Source organism: Canis aureus, chromosome X, assembly GCF_053574225.1.
Source record: "Canis aureus isolate CA01 chromosome X, VMU_Caureus_v.1.0, whole genome shotgun sequence".
In the NCBI taxonomy this organism is placed as follows: domain Eukaryota; kingdom Metazoa; phylum Chordata; class Mammalia; order Carnivora; family Canidae; genus Canis; species Canis aureus.
In genome coordinates, this window is record NC_135649.1 from 53,206,814 (window position 1) to 53,219,556 (window position 12,743).

At 39.8% G+C, this 12,743-nt stretch overlaps 1 protein-coding gene and 1 pseudogene across 5 annotated transcripts in view; one reads left to right on the forward strand and one right to left on the reverse strand.

The window, feature by feature from the left end:
* DIAPH2 (diaphanous related formin 2) overlaps positions 1 to 12,743 on the reverse strand; it is a 1,055,757-nt gene that overhangs the window by 107,482 nt on the left and 935,532 nt on the right. The window lies entirely within an intron of this gene.
* Positions 1,140 to 7,420, forward strand: LOC144308239 (eukaryotic translation initiation factor 4E type 2 pseudogene; annotated as a pseudogene).

The following is a 12,743-nucleotide window of genomic DNA, read 5'->3' on the forward strand; positions in this document are numbered from 1 at the left end:
GTCTTCTTTATAGAGTAGCAAATGGAAGGTTGGAATAAAAAGCAAAAGAAAGAGGAAATAGAAAAGTGGATTCAAGAAGACCTGGTGTATGTACAGGAGACAAAGGGAGAGGATTTAAGAACACATGTCTCAGGATCCCTGGAAGGCGCCTACAAGGAGTAAAACTTACATACATCACCAAAGGACCAGTGCAGGTTATTTAAGTTACTTGGAAACTGGTATATACTTTATCCTATTCTGTTGAAATATATATATGGAAAGGCCCCTGTGGAATTCAAGTGTACTTACTGATGTTGTTACTTAGTCTCCAATATGTTTAATAAGTGGTACTGGAATAATATAAAGATACTGTGTAAAAAAGATAACTTTTTATTATTAAAGCTTAGCTCATTCTTAGAATATCTAAGGTTCAGGAACATCAGTCTTGCCCTTCAGGTGTGCTCTAGGGACAATATTGAAGACTTGAATTCCATTCCCCATAGCATAACCGAGAGGTTGGTTTAATGGCAAAGACCAAACTGGTCCTCTTATGAAAATCTCCATATGAAGTTTTTAGTGCACTGATACATGTTATCCTCCTGAGTCAGCTTGCTCTTGTTCACAGTTTCAAAGGAGTTCCCTTGAGGCTGAGTTGAGACCACAGTAATCTTTTTCTTTTTTTAAAGATTTTATTTATTTATGAAAGAGAGAGATGGAGAGAGGGAGAGAGGGAGAGGGAGAAAGAGAGAGAGAGAGAGGGAAGGGTACAGGGGGAGGAACAGAGGGAGAGAGACAAGCAAACTCTGCGGTGAGCTGAGTCTGGCATGGGGCTTGATGACCTGAGCTGAAACCAAGAGTCAGATACTCAACTGACTGTGCCACTGAGGTACCCTGGTACCACAGTAATCTTGAAGCATATAGGAAAAAACTACTTACCTTTGGTGTTGGAGTCTTAGAAGGTGAAAGGGCCCCAAGAGACCAACTTGTAAATCATACTAGTTGTGTTGGATTATAATAGTTGTGGAACCAGTGACGAGTACCCAGAGGTTCAACAAGAGGGAGTTCTCAGAGACATTTTTTTTTTTACCAAAATGTATTTTATCCAGTATTTTTACCCAACCCTTTTTACACAAGACATGTAGAAACATCTGATAAAACACATGTCCAGTGCAAACTGGGAATGTGGTCCTAACAAACAACTGTCTCACATCTCATACCTACAGACTTGGAGTAAACCTATCCCTGAATGTTATGTAGATCAACTGGGACCATGCTCCTTAGATAACCACTCACAACATGCCCAGTTAGTTGGCAGGAGAACAAGAAGAATTTGGTAAGAATTTTCTTCCATGCTAATCACAACGTGGGACTTTACACTATCAACATAATGGAGGCTAAAAGATAGCCATGTTCAAGAATATACAATGGGGAAAAGACCGTCTCTTCAACAAATGATGCTGGGAAAACTGGAAAGCTATGCACAAAAGAATGAGACCTGACCACTTCTTTACACTATACAAAAAAAAAAAAAAAAAAAAACTCAAGGTGGATTAAAGACCTAAATAAAAGATCTGAAGCCATAAAAATCCTAGAATAGAGCACAGGCAGTAATTTCTCTGACATCAGCAACATTTTTCCAGAAATGTCTCAAGGCAAGGGAAACAAAAGCAAAAAATACCTATTGGTATTTTAAAATTTAAAAGCTTGTGTACAGCAAAGGAAACAGCAAAACTAAAAGGCAGCCTGTGGAATGGAAGAAAATTTTTGGAAATAATATATCTGATAAAGAGTAAATATCCAAAATATATTAAGAACTAATATAACTCAATATCAAACAGCAATTTGACTAAAACATGGATAGTGAAACCGAATAGATGTTTTTCCAAAGGAAACGTACACATGGCCAATAAACACATGAAAAGATGCTCAACATCACTGGTCATCAGGGAAATGTACATCAAAAGCACAGTGAGGAAAGACGGCGGGGCAAGGTGGCAGAGGAGTAGGGTCACTCTCCTGGTCCCATCAACTTACCTAGATAACTTTCAAAACACCCTGAACACCTACAAATTTGACCTGATTTTAAAGAGAGAACAGCTGGAACGCTACAGAGAGAAGGATTTTCACTTCTAGCAAGGTAGGAAGGAGGAAAAAAATAAAAAAGAATCAAGTGGGGGAGGGGCACTGCAAGGAGCCCAGCCAAAGCCTTGCAGTTAAAGCCTCTGGGACAAGAAAGCCCAGCCCCAGAGAAGTGGGAACTTTGAAAATCCACACCGGATTCTTCCCCGATGGAAAAGTGCTTAGCAGGGAAATTGGGAAGAATTGCAGGATGGGCAGTGAAGCCTCCAGTTTCCTGGAGTAACTAATAGAGGAAGTGCACCACAAACTGTGGGCCGAGCTCCATAAAGGGCTGGAGCACACAGCTGACAGGGCATTTGGGAGAAGCCAGTTGGTTAGACAGGGTCTCCGGGTGGAGGGGGCAGTGTCCTGCTGCCTTTGGGAGCTGCAAAGCCCGGGAGTGTGATTCCAGCAGCATAGGCCCTGGATCCCAAGGCGCCTGAGTGGACACAGCTCAGGATCCTGTGCATTCCTTGGGACAGGCGGAGGTGGGGAGGGCACAGGGCAGCGGGGACTCTCCTGCCACTGGGTGCCCTACAAGCTATTCAGATTAGCATACCTGCACCTGTCCCGGAAGCATCTAGGTCAGTGCAGACTGGGAGACTACATTAGTTACTAGTGGGGAGCTGACTCCAGAGCTGGAGAGCTGCTTAGCACCATTGTTGTTGCTGCTCCTTGTTTCACCTTGTGCCTGGGAGAGGCAGGGCCCCCAGGGAACACAGGCCTCACTGGGTAAAGAGCTCCCACTGAGCCAGGCACAGGCATGGGGCGGGGCATCTCCACCAGGTAAACACACCTGAGAATCAGCAGAACCCTCCCAAGAAGACCAGCGGGAAGAGCAAGTTCTTGACCAAGCAGCACTGGAAAGTGCCAGGGGAAATCAGGGGATTTGTAGTATATAGAACTAGAGGGTACCCCTCCTCCCCCCCCCCTTTTCCAGTATAAATCATTTTTATATCAGACTAAAAATTTCCAATTGTTTTTCTCTTTTCCCACCTTAAATAAAATATTTTACCACATCTTCATTTTGACTTTCATATTTCTACAATTACAGGTCTTAGATACATTTTCCACTCTAGATTCCCTTCAACATACTCAATTTAACTTTGAGAGATATACGAGATATGTTTTTTTTGTTTTGTTTTGTGCTTTTTGTTTTCTCGGCCTCATTTTGTTCTACAATGGCAGACGTTAATAACTTCTAAAATATGACCAGCATACACCCAGAACCAAGTGGAATACCGTGCTGGTTCATTCTGTGATTATACTCTCTCTTCATTCCCATTCTGCCCCCCTTTTATCTCATTTATGTTTTGGTGGTCAATGTTGGGGGTTTTTAGAAGTATTGCTGGTTTATATGAATTTGGGACTGAGCATCTTCTAACATACATAACTTAATATACTCAGAACCAAGAGGATCACCTTCTAGAACCACTCAGGTAGACTACATTCTCCCTCCACTACAACTTCTTCACCACCACCATCTCCCAGTCCCTCACTTTTTTCTTTTCTTTTTTCTTATTTTCCTTTTGATTTTTTCTTCTTTTGTCTTTTTTTTTTTTTTTTTGAGATTCTTACCCTTTAATTTCTTACTACTTTCTTTAAAAATTTGTTTTTGACTTTAGTGGTCCTTTTGTTTTATTTTGCTCTGATCTGTGTTTTCATTTTCTGGACTCTGACCTCATCAGAATACTCTAGAGTGAAATTTACTTAGGTCATGGTTGATATTCCTGACCCAACCCACTCATACAGCCACTCTGCACTAAGAAAAATGACTAGAAGGAACAACTCATCACAAAAGAAAGAATCAGAAACAGTATTCTCTCCCACAGAGTTACAGAATATGGATTGCAATTCTATGTCAGAAAGCAAATTCAGAAGCACAATTATAAAGCTACTGGTGGCTCTGGAAAAAAAGCATGAAGGATTCTAGAGACTTTGTGGCTGCAGAAATTAGATCTAATCAGGCTGAAATTAAAAATCAATTAAATGAGATGCACTCCAAACTGGTGGTCCTAATGATGAGAGTTAATGAGGTGGAAGAAAGAGTGAGTGACATAGACACAAGTTGATGGCAAGAAAGGAAGCTAAGGAAAATAGAGAAAAACAATTAAAAGACCATGAGGAAAGGTTATGGGAAATAAATAAGAGCCTCAGAAGGAAGAATCTATGTATAATTGGGAATTCAGAAAATGTAGACAGGGACAGAGGGCCAGAAAGCATATTTGAACAAGTCATAGCTGAGAATTTCCCTAATTTGGGGAAGGAAACAGGCATTCAGATCCAGGAGATAGAGAGGTCCCCCACCCCAAAATACATAAAAAGCATCCCACACCTCAACCTTTAATAGTGAAACTTGCAAATTCCCGAGATAAAGAGAAAATTCTTAAAGCAGTGAGAGACAAGAGATTCTTAACTTATATGGGGAGAAATATTAGATTAACAGCAGACCTCTCCACAGAGACCTGAAAGGCCAGAAAGGGCTGGCAGGATATATTCAGGGTCCTGAAGGAGAAGAACATGCAGTCAACAATATTATAGCCAGCAAGGCTCTCATTCAGAATGGAAGGAGAGATGAAGAGCTTCCAAGATAGGCAGAAACTGAAAGAATCTGTGACCACCAAAACAGCTCTGCAAGAAATAATAAGGGGGACCCTGTAAAGAAAGAGGAAGCCCAAAGAAATAATCCACAAAAAAGGGCTCAATAGGTATAACAATGACACTAAATTCATAACTCTCAATGGTTACTCTGAACTTAAATGGGCTAAATGATCCCACCAAAAGAAACAGGGTTTCAGATTGGATAAAAAAGCAAGACCCGTCTATTAGCTGTATACAATAGACTAATTTTAGACCTAAGGACACTTCGATTCTGAAAATGAAAGGTTGGAGAACCATTTACTATTCAAATGGTCCTCAAAAGAAAGCAGGGGTAGCAATCCTCATATCAGATAAATTAAAGTTTATCCCAAAGACTGTAGTAAGAGATGAAGAGGGACACTATATCATACTTAAAGGGTCTATCCAACAAAAGGACCTAACAATCATGAATATTTATGGCCCTAATGTGTGGGTTGCCAAGTATATCAATCAATTAATAATGAAAGTAAAGACATACTTAGATAATAATACACTAATACTGGGAGACTCCAACATGGCACTTTCTGCAAATGACAGATATTCTAAACACAACACCACCAACGAACAAGGGCTTTAAATGATAACACTGGACCAGATGGATTTCACGGATATATACAGAACTTTCCATCCAAATGCAACATTCTTCTCAAGCGAACATGGAACTTTCTCCAGAATAGACCACATACTGGGTCACAAATCAGGTCACAATGGATACCAAAAGATTGGGACTGTGCCATGCATATTTTCAGACCACAATGCTTTGAAACTAGAATTCAATTACAAGAAATTTTGAAGAAACTCAAATATGTGGAGGTTAAAGAGCATCCTACTAAAAGATGAACGGGTCAACCAGGAAATTAGAGAATAATTACAAAGATTCATGGAAACCAATGAAAATGAGATACAACCATTCAAAATCTGTACAATGCAGCAAAAGCTGTCCTAAGGGGGAAATACATCATAACAGAAGCATCCTTCAAGAAATTGGAAAAACTCAATGACACAAGCGAACCGTGTGCCTGCAGGGACTGGAGAAAGAACAGCAAATAAAATCTACAACAAGCAGAAGAAGAGACAATACAGATTCGAGCAGAACTCAATGAAATAGAGACCAGAAGCACTATAGAACAGATCAACAAAACCAGGAGTTGGTTCTTTGAAAGAATTAATAAGATACATAAATCATTAGCCAGCCTTATTAAAAAGAAAAAAACTCAAATGAATAAAATCATGAATGAAAAAGGAGAGATCACCACCAATACCAAGGAAATACAAAAGATTTTAAAAACATATTATGAGCAGCTATACACCAATAAATTAGACAGTCTAGAAGAAATGGACACATTTCTGGAAAACCACAAACTACCAAAACTGGAACAGGAAGAAATAGAAAACCTGAACAGGCCAATAACCAGTGAAAAAATTGAAGCAGTCATCAAAAACCTCCCAAGATACAGAAGTCCAGGGCCAGATGGCTTCCCAGGGGAATGCTATCAAAACTTTAAAGAAGAAATAATACCTATTCTGCTAAAGCTGTTCGGAACGATAGAAAGGGATGGAATACTTCCAAACTTGTTTTATGAGGCCAGCATCACCTTAATTCCAAAACCAAAGACCCCACCAAAAAGGACAATTATAAAAGAATATCCCTGATGAACACAGATGCAAAAATTCTCAACAAGATACTAGCCAGTACGGTCCAACAATACATTAAGAAGATGATTGATGATGACCAAGTGGGATTTATCCCTGGAATGCCAGGCTGGTTCAACAATCATAAAGTAGACTCTGTGAGGCAGTGGTGATGGAGGCGGTGAGAGGATGAACAAGTTCGACGCATTGAAAGATGATGAGAGTGGGGACCATGGTCAGAATGAAGAAAACAGCACACAGAAAGATGGTGAGAAAGAAAAAATGGAACGAGACAAAAGTCAGGGCAACAGTAAGAGGAAGGCTCTTGTCCTTGGGCCAGCAGAGCATACCCTGCAGTACAACTATACTTTCTGGTACTCCAGAATAGCCCCCAGGCATCCCACCAGCTCACAGAGCTACAAGCAGAATATCAAACTGATCGGCGCCTTTGCCTCTGTGGAGCAGTTCTGGAGGTTTTATAGCCACATGGTACATCCTTGGGACCTGTCAGGCCACAGTGACCTCCATCTGTTCAAAGAAGGAATTAAGCCCCTGTGGGAGGATGATGCAAATAAAAATGGTGGCAAGTGGATTATTCAACTGTGGAAGGGCTTGGCATCCTGTTGCTGGGAGAATCTTCTCCTGGCCATATTGGGGGAACAGTTCATGGTTGGGGAGGAAATCTGTGGAGCTGTGGTCTCTGTCTGCTTTCAGGAGGGCATTATTTCAATATGGAATAGGACTGCCAGTGACCAAGCAACCACAGCCCGCATCCAGGATATGCTTCAGCGAGTGCTTAACCTACCTCCCAACACCATGATGGAGTACAAAACCCACACCAACAGCATCAAGGACAATTCAAGCTTTGAAATACAAAAATCACATTGTGAAAGTACACAAGCTGGCAATAATCCTTTTCTGTATATGTGTGTTTATCCGAAATGGATGTGAGGTCTCCAGCTGGTCCTTCCATCTGCTCACTGAAGGGACATCCCTGAGCCATGTGCTCCCCTTTTGCACTCATTCCTGGATGACGGATTCCACTAGATACCCTCCAACATCGCTGACTTTATAAAGCAGAAAAACAGAAAACGTGACTTTGTAATAGGCAAACTTTTTTTTAATGAGGTTCTGTGTGTGGGGGGGAGTTCAGCCTTTAGTTTTGCTGTATGCTGTCAGATGCCTGTCAGGCATTCTGTTGTGCTCTTCTCTGCTATACGGAGGGCATCGTGACCACGTGTACAAGCCAGAGCTGTCGACTGAGTTATCAGTATTATGAATGTCTGTGCATTCAGGAAAAGCTTTCTGTTGGAGCGTCCCGGAATAGCTATAAATGCTCTCTTTTAGCTCTGCCATTAAACTATAGGGACATTTTGTTTATTTCTCTACCCCCAAGCCCCGCCCCCCCCAAAATCATAAAGTAATCAATGTGACAGATTACATCAACAAAAGAAAAAACAAGAACTATATGATCCTCTCAATAGATGCAGAGAAAGCATTTGACAAAATACAGCATCCATTCCTGATCAAAACTCTGCAGAGTGTAGGGATAAAGGGAACATTTCAGATCCTTAAAAGCCATCTATGAAAAGCCCACAGCAAATATCATTCTCAATGGGAAAAACCTGTGAGCCTTTCCCCTAAGATTAGGAACACGACAGGGATGTCCACTCTCACCACTGATATTCAACATAGTATTAGATGTCCTAGCCTCCTCAGCAATCAGACAACAAAAAGAAATAGAAGGCATTCAAATTGGGAAAGAAGAAGTCAAATGCTCCCTCTTTGCAGATGACATGATAGTGTACATAAAAAACATTTTAGGTTTTTAGAAAACCTAAAAGACTCCACCCCAAGATTCCTAGAACTCATACAGCAATTCGGCAATGTGGCAGGATACAAAGTCAATGCCCAGAAATCAGTAGCACTTCTATACACAATGAGACTGAAGAAAGAGAAATTAAGTTGTCAATTCCATTTACAATTGCACCCAAAAGCAGAAGATACCTAGGAATAAACCTAACCAAAGAGGTAAAGGATCTGCACCCTAGAAAATCAACAAGGCAGGAAACCACAAATGTTGGAGAGGATGTGGAGAAAGGGGAACCCTCCTGCACTGTTGGTGAGAATGTGAACTGGTGCAGCCATTCTGGAGAACTGTGTGGAGGTTCCTCAAAGATTTAAAAATAGATCTGCCCTATGACCCAGCAATTGCACTGCTGGGGATTTACCCGAAAGATACAGATGCAATGAAATGCTGGGACACCTGCACCCTGATGTTTATAGCAGCAATGTCCACAATAGCCAAACTGTGGAAGGAGCCTCGGTGCCCATGGCAAGATGAATGGATAAAGAAGATGTGGCCTATGTATACAATGGAATATTACTCAGCCATTAGAAACGACAAATACCCACCATTTGCTTCGACATGGATGGAACTGGAGGGTATTATGCTGAGTGAAATAAGTCAATCGGAGAAGGACAAATATTATATGGTCTCATTCATTTGGGGAATATAAAAAATAGTGACAGGGAATAAATGGGAAAGGAGAAAAAATGAGTGGGAAATATCAGAAAGGGAGACAGAACATGAGAGACTCCTAACTCTGGGAAACGAACTAGGGATGGGGAAGGGGAGGTGGGTGGAGGCTGGGGGTGACTGGGTGATGGGCACTGAGGGGGGCACTTGATGGGATGAGCACTGGGTGTTATTCTATATGTTGGCAAATTGAACACCAATAAAAAATAAATTTATAAAAAAAAGGATCTACACCCTAAAAACTGCAGAACACTTCTGAAGGAAATTGCAGAAGACACAGAGAAATGGAAAAATATTCCATGCTCATGGATTGGAAGAATTAATATTGTGAAAATGTCAATGCTACCCAGGGCAATGTACACGTTGGATGCAATCCCTATCAAAATACCATTGACTTTCTTTACAGAGTTGGAACAAAGCATCTTAAGATTTGTGTGGAATCAGAGAAGACCCCGAATAGCTAGGGGAATATTGAAAAAGGAAAACCAGACCTGGGGGCATCACAATACTGGATTTCAAGTTGTACTACAAAACTGTGATCTTCAGACAGTGTTCTACTGACACAAAACAGACACATAGATCAATGGAGCAGAATAGAGAACCCAGAAATGGGCCCTCAACTCCATGGTCAACTAATCGTCGACAAAGCAGGAAATACTGTCTCATGGAAAAAGGACAGTCTCTTCAATAAATGGTACTGGGAAAATTGAATAGCCAGGTGTAGAAGAATCAAACTAGAGCATTCTCTTACACCGTACACAGATAAACTCTGAAAGAACTAGATGTGAGACAAGATTCCATTAAAATCCTAGAGGAGAACACAGGCAACACCCTTTTTGTACTTGGCCACACCAACTTCTTGCAAGATACATCCATGAAGGCAAGGGAAACAAATGCAAAAATAAACTATTGGGACTTCATCAAGATCAAAAGCTTCTGCACAGCAAAAGAAACCATCAACAAAACTAAAAGACAACCTACAGAATGGGAGAAGATATTTGGAAATGACCTATCAGATAAAGGGCTAGTATCCAAGATCTATGAAGAACTTATTAAACTCAACAGCAAAGAAACAAACAATCCAATCATGAAATAGGCAAAAAACATGAACAGAAATTTCACAGAGGAAGACATACACATGGCCAACAGACACATGAGAATATGTTCTACATCACTTGCCATCCGGGAAATACAAATCAAAACCACGATGAGATACTACCTCACACCAGTGAGAATGGTGATAATTAATATGACAGGAAACAAAAAATGTTGGAGAGGATGTGGAGAAAGGGGAACCCTCTTGCACTATTGGTGGGAATGTGAACTTGTACAGCCACTCTGGAAAACTGTGTGGAGATTCTTCAAGGAATTAAAAATAGAGCTACCCTATAACCCAGCAATTGTACTCCTGGGGATTTACCCCAAAGATACAGATGCAGTGAAATTCCAGAACACTTGCACCCCAATGTTTATAGCAGCAATGTCCACAATATTGAAATTGTGGAAGGAGCCTACACACACACACACACACACACACACACACACACACACACAATGGAATATTATTTGGCCATTAGAAATGACGAATACCCACCATTTGCTTCAACGTGGATGGAACTGGAGGGTATTATGCTGAGTGAAATAGGTCAATCAGAGAAGGACAAACATTATATGGTCTCATTCATTTGGGGAATATAAAAAATAGTGACATGGAATAAAGGGGAAAGGAGAAAAAATGAGTGGGAAATATCAGAAAGGGAGACAGAACATGAGAGACTCCTAACTCTGGAAAACAGATAAGGGGTAGTGGAAAGGGAGGTGGGCGGGGGGATGGGGTGACTGGGTGATGGGCATTTAGTGGGGTACTTGATTGAATGAGCATTAGGTGTTACACTATATGTTGGCAAATCGAACTCCAATAAAAAATATACAAAAAAACCCCACAGTGATATATCAACTGACACCTGTCAGAATGGCTAAAATAAGAAACACAAGAACTAACCTGTGTTAATGATGATGTGGAGAAAAATGATCCCTCATGCACTGTTGGTGGAAATTTAAATTGGTAACAGCCATTATGAAAAACAGTATGGAGGTTCCTCAAAAAATTAAAAATAGGAAGACTATGTAATTCATTAATTACAGTACTAGGGTATTTATCCAGAAAAAAACATTAATTTGAAAAGATATATGCACCTCTATGTTTACTGAAGCTTTATTTAAAATAATCAGATACGGAAGTGGGTTCATCAACGGACAAATGGATAGAGAAGATGTAGTATGTACATATACAGATACGTATCTATATATACATTTAATATACAATGGAATACTACCCAGCAATGAAAAGGGGTAAGACTGTGCCATTTGTGCCAATATGAATGGAACCCTAGACGGTATTATGCTAAGTGAAATAAGTCAGACTGAGAAAGACAAATACCATATGATTTCATTCATATATAGAACCTAAAAAAAATGAGCAAAGGAAAAACAGAATCAGATATGTAAAAACAAAACTGATGGTGGTTAGAAGGAAGGAGGATAAGGAGATAGGCAAAATGGGTGAAGAGGAGTGAGGGATACAGGTTTCCAGTTATGGAAAGAATAAGTCACAGGAATAAAAAGCACAGCACAGAGAATATAGTCAATGATATTGTAATTGTGTTGTACAATGACAGATGGTGAGCATACTTAGTACAACATAGAGAAGTTGAATCATTATATTATATACCTGAACCTATCATAACATTGGATGTCAACTGTACACAAGGAAAAAAAATTAAATGTAGTAAATGAAAACATTCAATCTTTCAAATAAAAACACGTTTAAAATTTGTCTATAAAATGGTTAAATGATAAATTTTATATTATATAAATTTTACTGCAATAAGCTTTTCATGGATAAAAAAATAAAAGATTTCCATATTGATTTATCACTAGGATTAAAGCTATCTTAACCTCCTAATAACAACAACAACAACAACAAAACACCAGTCAACAACTAGAGTTTTTTCATTAATATGTCACAAGTCTGTGCTTAACTCTCCCTGACCATGCCATTTTCGGCACCTCACAGACGAAATACATTTGTTTTATGAAATTATCCTACTTGTACAGTTCATGTACAAGTAATAAACAAAAAAGTGCTTTAGAAAACAAAAGAAATCACTGAACTGATCCCAGAGCATAAGTGGAGATTAACAGAAACAGAATTCCTTGATCTACCTATATGAGAACATATTCCTTTCTCCTCTTGGATCCACTTTCTTATATTTGTCAGATCTTTGACTCAAACTATACTCTGGACCAGTGACTGGCCTCTTCCACAATTTTAGATGGATATCTGGCTGTCTATTCTCCAGAGCCTACTTTCTACCAGATTTAGGACCTGGCTCCTAGCCTTTAGCGTTTACCCCACTCTATAGGTCAATCCTTAGGGATCTTCTCTAGAAGTTCACTTGACCCACTGATCCCATGATGATCTCAGATATATGGCAGACATCCTGTTTCACCTTTTCTAAACCGCACATTTTTTTCACATAACATCTCTCAGGCTGGGATGCATATAATAATCAATAGCATACTGTGGTTTAATTGCAGCATTTCTTTCTTTCTTGATAATTCATAAACTAATTTATATCTTATAACTGATATCATTTTAGATTCAATGATATATGATAGGAGTAAACATCTAGTTCCTCAAGTCCCCTGTTGCAATGGCTCAAAATACAGAATATCCTGTGCAAAACTCCTGTAGTTTGCACTGCCCTCTTCTGAAATAACTTAAAGTCCCCTTCTAAAGAGAAACTAACTATAAACTAACTATATATATTTT